Source organism: Notolabrus celidotus, chromosome 21 (assembly GCF_009762535.1).
Source record: "Notolabrus celidotus isolate fNotCel1 chromosome 21, fNotCel1.pri, whole genome shotgun sequence".
In the NCBI taxonomy this organism is placed as follows: domain Eukaryota; kingdom Metazoa; phylum Chordata; class Actinopteri; order Labriformes; family Labridae; genus Notolabrus; species Notolabrus celidotus.
This window is the reverse complement of record NC_048292.1, coordinates 23,960,974-23,970,326: the sequence shown is the minus strand read 5'-3', so window position 1 is coordinate 23,970,326 and position 9,353 is coordinate 23,960,974.

Below are 9,353 nucleotides of genomic sequence, written 5' to 3'. Positions count from 1 at the left end.
ATTTCCAAAAATCGATCATGGAAAATACTTTAAATGTACTTCCCTACTACGAAGCGAGTTCAACATATCCTAGATATCTTCTCTTGATCCGGCTTCACTGAACCTGACAAAGGAGATCGCGCTAAACTGTCACACGAAGCTGGTTATGAACATGTTAAGTCAATTCAGAATTGCCCCTGAGCGCTTTCACATGAACGGGGCGGAGAAGGCAACATGACCAATCACAGACACCGACAGTCTGCCGTCAGCACATCGAAATGAATTTCAAACACTGCACTGATATTAGAAAAATATGAAGAAGTTAAACACGTAGGCTTATCCAGATTAACTTCAACACAGCTGAGTTTGAAACATGAAGGAAGAACTGAGAGATCAGACGAAAACTGTTTGAATGCGCAAATTACGCTTAGTGCAGATATATCTGACTATAATAACTCTGTTTATTCCCTGACAGTGATCTCTCTCTCTGATTCAATCTTGTGTCGTGTGTGACAGTTTTAAACGTAATATTTCAGCTCCAGCGCTATGGAGAAAAAAAAATGAGAACGATTCAAAGAGATAAGAACGCACAGTTTTATATTTAATGCAGTAAAACAATTTCATCTGAATAATCTGACTTCAGACTCTGTTTAAATATGATGTCAGGAAAGATAATCAATAACTGTCATCAGTATTTTATACATAAAATCCTTCAGGTAGACAAAGTGTGCCCGTCTCTTCTCCACTGCGGGCTTGACCGAAGTTCTCCCCCCTCCCCTCGCGATCAGCTCACAGAGCTCCGTGATGAAGCGAGCTGATTGGTCAGTGGGCGGAGTTTTCTCTAAACTGAAATCTGATCCGGAGCAGGTTAGGAGTTTAGTTTAGCATGAGTAACCATCTACCCTGGTAAGGAGTGAACCTCCTTCGTAGTACAGAAAATCCAGAGTTAACCCTGAAGTTACCTAGATAACCGCAAATCCGGCTTCGTAGTATACCCCTCAGGTCTGCTGAGTCAGTGAGCTCTTTTAAATCCCTTCTGAAAACATACTTTTATTGCAGAGCCTTCCCGGATTTTGTCTGAATTTTAGCTTATTTTATTTTAACCGTCTTAAGAAATATATTCTAAAACAATTGTATTCTTTAGAGTTATTTTAAGGGAATTTTATGTCTTTTAAAATATGTTTTATTTCTTTTTCTTGACGTGTGTTTTTATTACCTGCCTGTTTTAGTTTGCTGCCCATTTAAAGCACTTTGCAACTGGGTTTTGAAAAGTGCTCCACAAATAAAATTATTATCATTATAATTATTATTATTATTATTATTATTATTATTATTAGCATCATCTTTTGAGGGCGGTGGTTTCTTGGTCTTCTTGATAATCAGTATAGCATGAAAGTGAACTCACTCAACTTACAAAGGCCTTTAATGTTGAATAATGTACTTCTATCCCAACAGAGCCCTCAAGAGATACAGTATGAATGTGTACAGTGGATTGGAAGAACACTAACAAGTACATTTTGCTAAAAAATCATGCTAATTTACCCCATTATTCATAATATAATCTATTTACTGATCAGGTAGATTCAATCAAAAATGCATGAAATGAAAACTGGGTTTGTTGGTAAGTGGAAAGTTGGGATATAAAACAGGTTTCCATAGTCTTATTTAACATTGTGAATATCTGTTGTAATGTGTTTGAACTTGTCATGTTGTCATTCCCTGTGGATATTTTGTGTTCTATTGGCGTGTCAGTGGAGACTGCACTCTCCCTGCAGATTGAGCGGGTCAGGACAGGTGTAACAGATGTCTCAGACATTCGTTGTAGGTTGCTGGGAAGTTATTTTTTTTAAGGTTTTTTTTGAACATCTTTGCCTCCTAAACAATTCTTCTAAATTATAAATGTACCAACCCAAGTGTTGAAATGCTAACCTTAAATCCCCTTTTCATATAGATAGATACTTTGAATGTTGACAACACTTTTTTTTGTCTGGTTATCTCTGTGGTTCTTTGGTACGGATCACTCAACTTTAAAAATTGCAACAGACTGAAAGTTAATAAGTGGGAGGATTACCCTGTCTGACTGAACCAACATCGTGTGCAAATGAAAGCCCAGACAAGCCTGGCTGATTACAGTATTACTTCTTACTGTTTAGAGTCTATTTGTCTGCAGAAAACATTGCTCATAAACGGAGAGTTAATGAACAACTAAAAGCCATAAACCGGTTCAACTCCCCCTTTTTATCTTTCACTTCTCTGCTTATCTTGTCGGGACAGAAGTTGTAGGTTTTAACTGAACCTGTTTGTACTAAAACCCACAAAGACAGTTGTTTGACATAATATGTTTTATTTGTTATACAGATTCCCACTTCATCACACCTCATCACTGTGTTCTCTCCTGATCGATCTCATCTGAGGTAAGACACATAATCTTGAAGGTTGAAGGTTAACTTTATAGACTATGATCATTACCACCAGCGTCGATATGTCTGTACTTTTGAGGGCCGTGTTTCAGTTTTTCTGTACCTCTTGGTATGCTGCTTCATACTCATGCTCTGTTACATTTCAGAGGGGATACTCCCTCAGTTTATCTTTCAAACTTTAAAAAAAGAAGCAGTGTCATTCAAATATCTTTTACAGTAAGTGAAAAGTAATTTTCCTATTAAAGGAAGTTTGTCCTTGCCACTGTAACTTGCTAAATGCTGCAAAGTGCTCTACTCATGGTGGATTAAGAGGAGATCAGACTGGATCTTATCCTGTCTTGATGTTGGGTCTTTGTTAATATTATGACATAGATTACGGTCTAGACCGGCTCTGGTTGGAAAGAGTCTTCAGATAACAGTTGTTGTGATTTGGCGCTATATGAATAGAGATTAATTGGTTGATTGGGCAAAAATTACATTTTTCAAAAGTCGATATCATTGTATCACATGAATGCATTGATGGAGGTATCACTCTAATCTTGAAGCTGAAGACAGGACTTCTTCAATAAGAAATACTGTATTGATATTATGTAGAACTAAACATCATGATCTTTTGGTCTGTTGCATTTTGTATTCATCTGCATCTGCTGAGAAACAGGAATCTAAAAATATATGAGGAGGAATAGTGCAGAATTCACTGCTGAAATTTACATCTGCTTTGCTTACTGAATCCATAGACTGTATAAATAATGGACGCAGTATCCCTGACGTCACCTATCTGTTCTTGAGAGCTGTTTTGAAGCTGATCGTCAGCGGCAGCCATATTGGTAATGCTGAACTCAACCAAACTTAGTGTGAGGTAAAGAGGCGGGGTTTGAGCCTCCTAGCCAACAGCTATGTGTTCCCACCTATCAGTCAAGTCAGTCATGTCCTTATTTGGGCAAAACTTGTAATCTTAATATCTTCTGAACCATTGCATTATAAAAATTTCACCTCTTACAGTGTGTGCAGATAGAGAAATTAGCTACGTAGACCCAAGCTGTTTTTTGAACCAGGCTGTAAACATGTTTATTAATGCTGTAAAGATCATCCTTTTTGAATTGGTGTATGTGGTTTCCAATGTTTCTGCAGCCAGCTTAAAGTGGACGTTCGATGAACTGCAGTTTATAACACTTCCACAAGGACTTCATATTTTGAGATCGGAGGTTGCCACTTGACTGAAAGACAACTGGCTCAGCCGGAATCTTTTCGCTGACAGACACGCCCCCTTATCGAATATCACTCACTGATTGGACGCTGTAGCGGCTCGGACTTCTCTTAAACTTCACATCACCTGAGTTTAATAACGGCGAAACGACAGACCTTAAAACAGTCACTAAGATCACAAACATTCGTCAGTTTCTAAACAGTCGGTGATGAGCTGAGATTAAAAAGTGTTTGATGTGAGTTTTAAGCACAAAATGCTGAACATAAAAGCAAAATCATAAAATCAATGTAACAGAGGATTACTCCCAAGTTTTACTGGCCTATCTGTTTTGTTGGAGCCATGAAGGGACTTCAAGTGTTTATATTATGTTATTTTGAGGTTTAGGGTAGGATATTGTTTGTATACTTTTTGTGGTGTTATTTATGGTGTTTGTTTACAATATAGTTTATTGTGGGATTAGTTAATTAGGTTATTTACGGGTCATGTGTTAGGGGCGGGGATACCAAGTTAATTTAGGCCACCTGTGTCCCATTGTTGGAGAGGTGGAGAGAGGGGGTGAGCTGGGTCTCCGTACTTTTTGTTGACCGCTTGCTTTACGCTTGTTTTTCGCTTAATGAACGCTTATTTATCACTTACTTTTCCTATTTTTGTTTGTGCACTTTATCATGAGTGTATCATCCTTTTTTGATAATAAAAGGTTAAACTTATTTTTGTGCATTAGTGTTTTTTTGCTTTAGCGCGTCTGGCAATAACTCGGCCCAGCGTCAGCCTCTCAGCGGCTTTTGGCTCCTAGTAGTCGCTACATTTTGTCAACAAAAAACGTGACAACCATCATCAGACTGTGCAGCGGATCAAGGATCAAGAGACGAATGAGGAGGGCATGAATGGAACGGAGATTGGAGATCGAGCACGGAGGTAAGCGCTGGCTGTAAACTCTGGAGGAGACACTGGAAGGGAGCTAGCCAGGTAAGCTTACGCGTGGATGTGTGCTTTAAAGCTGCAAAGAAGTGGATGGATTTCGGCTTGTATGTGGATGTCTTTTGTTCATTGGGAACGGTAGCCTGGTGGAGGATTGGAGCCCTCTGTGCACCGGTGTTATCTCTATGGCAACGCGTCTTGACGCTGAACGTCCACGTGACTAAAAGTTTGGATCTCCGCTCTGTCTCTGAATGCTGCGCTGCTCTGTGATGATGATGATGATGATGATGATGTTTGGATGAAATCTCTTCAACCTGTGGAAAATGTGTTGCTCGTTTTGATGTGGATGTGTTTCAATTTCAAACGGGAAAAATCAAAAGGTGGAAATGAGTGAAATAAATGCTGGTGCTGAAATGGAGTGTGGGAAAAGAGAAACTAAACTCACTGCCAAGGCATGGGCACATAAAATCGAAAAGCTCCAGCAGGAACGCACTACCATTGTGCATAAAATAAAAAGGCTCATACCTGAAATGAAAGTATTAATGAAAAGGAAAGAAAATGCTTCACATGTTCAACCTCACTTGAAGAACCTCATTAAAATGTGTGATGATGCTACTGTTTCACATGATGTGTTGATTCCTTTGCTCCCTGAGGATGAACAAAATAAACAAAAGGAATGGTTTGAGAGTATCATGAAATACAGTGATGCATTTAAAGAGGATGTCAAAGAGTGGTTGTCTGAGTCTGAAAAATCTCAACAAAATGTCAATGTGGGTCAGTTGGATCTTGCTGCAATAAATGAAAGAGTGCCTCAGTGTCAAACAAGGGATGAATTTAAGGTGGCATCAACATGTACTGAGGATATTCATGACGACATAAACCCAGGAGACAGTGTGTCAAATGTGGGAAGCAAACCCTCTGCCAGAGGAAAGTCCACTGTTTCTACTGCTTCTTCAGCACGTCTCATAGCACAAGCTGACTTGGCGGCCTTAATGGCAAGACAACAACTGCTACAGGACAAACACGATCTGGAGGAACAATAGGAAAAGCTGAAGAGGAGGAAGGAGCAGCTAAAAATGGAGGAAGACATTGCAGCACACATGGCTAAGTTAAACGTGTTACAATCTCACAGCATCTTCAGTGGAAACAAGTCAAAATCAAGGTATTCGGATGGAATGAGCTCGTACTTCAACAAGGGAAAATCACAAGCAAAAAATCTCAATGTTAATGCAAGATCATTTACTCCACAAATTACAGTACAACCGAAGGAAGCCAACAAAGATCACTTGGATCCAGTAACAAAGCCCAAGGACGAAACTTCACAAAAGTTCATTCATTCAGAGCCTGTTACACTCAAAGCTTCAAACAAACATTCAATAACCCACAGTGCAAGAGATGACACACAAATTCAGTACGGAAACACCTTTAACGCAGGATCACTGCCAGAAAATCAGAATCAAAACAATATGTTGGGAATCATGAGGAAGCAAAATGAAATAACTTCACTCTTGGTGCAACAGCAGTGTCTCTCATCTTTGCCAAAGAGAGAGATTCCAGTATTTGATGGAGATCCGCTGAAATATCATGCGTTTATAAAGGCGTTTGAGAATTGTGTTGAAAGAAACACTGAGAACTGCAGTGACAGACTGTACTTCCTGGCGCAGTACACAAGAGGTCACCCTAAGGAGCTGGTTGGAAGCTGCCAGCACTTCAACCCAGAAAGGGGCTATGTGAAGGCTAAAGCGTTGCTAACGGAACATTTCGGGAATGATTTGAAAGTTGCCTCTGCATATTTGGAAAGGGCGCTTTCATGGACTGTCATCAAAACAGAAGATGTAAAAGCTCTTCAAGACTACAGCCTTTTCCTCAGAGGCTGCGCTAACGCCATGGAAGGAGTAGAGCATTTGCACGAGTTGGATCTGCCTGCTAATATGCTCACCATCATAAGGAAATTGCCCTATAAATTCCGAGATAAGTGGAGGACCGTAGCCTTCGAGCTACAGGAGAGACGCAACCAAAGAGCAACATTCAGTGACATTGCAAACTTTGTTGAAAGACAAGTCAAGATTTTGATGGACCCAGTGTTTGGATGTGTGCAGGATGTTCACCCAGTGACAATAAATAAAGGGGTAAACAAATTCAACTCACAGCCTCGCACTGGAATGAAAGGTACAAGCTACGCCACCGCGGTAGCTCCTGTGGAACATAAAGAAGAACCTAGAAGTAAAGAAAAGGAACAGACTCAAAATGTAAGGAGGATGTGTCTGTGTTGTGAAGGAGGACACACATTGGATTTGTGTCCACAGTTGGAGAAAAAGCCCCACAAAGAGAAGATTTTCAGAATCAGAATCAGAATCAGCTTTATTCGCCAAGTATGCTTGAACACACAAGGAATTTGACTTTAGTAAACTGTGCTCTCTTTGTACAAGGCATAAGAATAAGAATAAGAATAAGAACTACAATAAAAAATAAAATAAAAATATAATAACAATAACCTTAGCTATAAATACAAAGAAACAACAAATAGGCATGACTAATATGTACAGGCTAAAATAATATGATAAAGTGCAGTGGTGAGTTGCAGAGGTAGTTTTACATTATAAAATAGTAGTTAAATAATAAAAAAATAGAAATATGGAATTCTGCTTGAGAATTGTTGCATTGTGTATCTACATGTATATTTACAGAGAGTATTTATCTGACAGGTATGTCACTGTTCTGGTTTAGTGTTCATCAGAGTGACAGCCTGGGGGAAGAAACTGTTCTTATGGCGGGTTGTTTTGGCGCACAGTGATCTGTAGCGCCTGCCGGAGGGGAGGAGTTTGAAGAATTTGTGACCAGGGTGTGAGGGGTCAGCGGTGATGCTACCTGCCCGTTTCCTGGCCCGGGACCGGTACAAGTCCTGGATGGGGGGCAGGTCGACACTGATGATTTTTTCTGCAGTCCTTATAGTCCGTTGCAGTCTGTGTTTGTCTAGTTTGGTTGCAGAGCCAAACCAGACAGTGATGGAGGTGCACAGAACAGACTGGATGATGGAGGTGTAGAACATAATCAGCAGCTCCTGGGGCAGGTTGAACTTCCTGAGCTGACGCAGGAAGTACATCCTCTGCTGGGCCTTTTTTCTGATAGTGTCTATGTGGGAGGTCCACCTCAGGTCCCGGGAAATAGTGGATCCCAGGAACCTGAAAGAGTCCACAGTAGACACAGTGCTGTTCAGGATGGAGAGGGGGGGGAGTGGGGGGGGGGGGCTTCTCCTGAAGTCCACTGTCATCTCTACCGTCTTGAGCGGGTTCAGCTCCAGATGGTTCTGACTACACCAGAGAGCCAGCTGTTCCACCTCCTGTCTGTAAGCAGACTCGTCTCCGTCCTGGATGAGACCGATGACGGTGGTGTCGTCTGCGAACTTCAGGAGTTTCACCGAGGGGTCTCCTGAGGTGCAGTCATTGGTGTAGAGGGAGAAGAGCAGTGGGGAGAGAACACATCCCTGTGGGGCGCCAGTGCTGATGGTCCGGGTGCTGGATTTGATGCTCCCCAGCCTCACCTGCTGTCTCCTGTCCGTCAGGAAGTTGGTGATCCACTGACAGATGGAGGCCGGCACTGTGAGCTGGGTGAGTTTCTGGTGCAGGATGTCTGGTATGATGGTGTTGAACGCAGAGCTGAAGTCCACAAACAGGATCCTAGCGTAGGTCCTGGGGGAGTCCAGGTGATGCAGGATGTAGTTCAGACCCATGTTGACTGCTTCCTCCACCGACCTGTTTGCCCGGTAGGCAAACTGCAGGGGGTCCAGCAGGGGGCCTGTGATGTCCTTCAGGTGGCTCAACACTAGTCTCTCGAAGGACTTCATGACCACAGACGTCAGGGCGACGGGCCTGTAGTCATTGAGTCCTGTGATGGTGGGTTTCTTTGGGACTGGGATGATGGTGGAGCTTTTGAAGCATGAGGGCACTTCACACAGCTCCAGCGATGTGTTGAAGATCTTTGTGAAGATGGGGGCCAGCTGCTCAGCACAGACTCTCAGGCAGGAGGGGGACACGCCGTCTGGTCCTGGAGCCTTCTTGGTCTTTTGTCTCTGGAAGAGCTGGATTACCTCATCTTCACAGATCGTCAGCGCAGGTGGGGGGTCAGAGGGGGTTGGGGAGGGGCTTGTGGGGGGGCCAGGTAAATCAGAGTGATCGGGTGTGGGGTGTGAAAACCTGCAGTAGAAGCTGTTCAGGTCGTCAGCTAGTCTTTTGTTACCTTCAGGGTGGGGGGAGGGTCTCCTGTAGCTTGTAACTTCACGCAGGCCTCTCCAAACTTCTGAGGGGTCGTTGGCAGAGAAGCTCTGTTTTAACTTCTCAGTGTAGCTCCTCTTAGCTACCTTGATCCCCCTCGTCAGTTTGTTTCTGGCCTGCTTGAACAGGTCCCGGTCCCCACTCCTGTAGGCCTCTTCTTTGGCCTGACGCAGCTTCCTCAGTTGAGGTGTGAACCAGGGCTTGTTGTTGTTGTATGTGCAGAAGGTCCTGGTCTGCACACACATGTCCTCACAGAAGCTGATGTATGAAGTCACAGTGTCAGTGAGTTCATTGAGGTTTCCTGATGCAGCTTCAAAAACAATCCAATCAGTGCAATCAAAGCAGGCTTGTAACTCCTGCTTTGACTCTTCCGTCCACTTCTTCACAGTCCTAACTACAGGCTTAGCCGTTTTTAACTTCTGCCTGTAGGTCGGGATGAGATGAATCAGACAGTGATCAGATAGTCCTAAAGCTGCACGGGGGACAGAGCGATATGAGTCCTTTATTACTGTGTAGCAGTGGTCCAGAGTGTTAGACTCCCTGGTGGGGCACTTAATA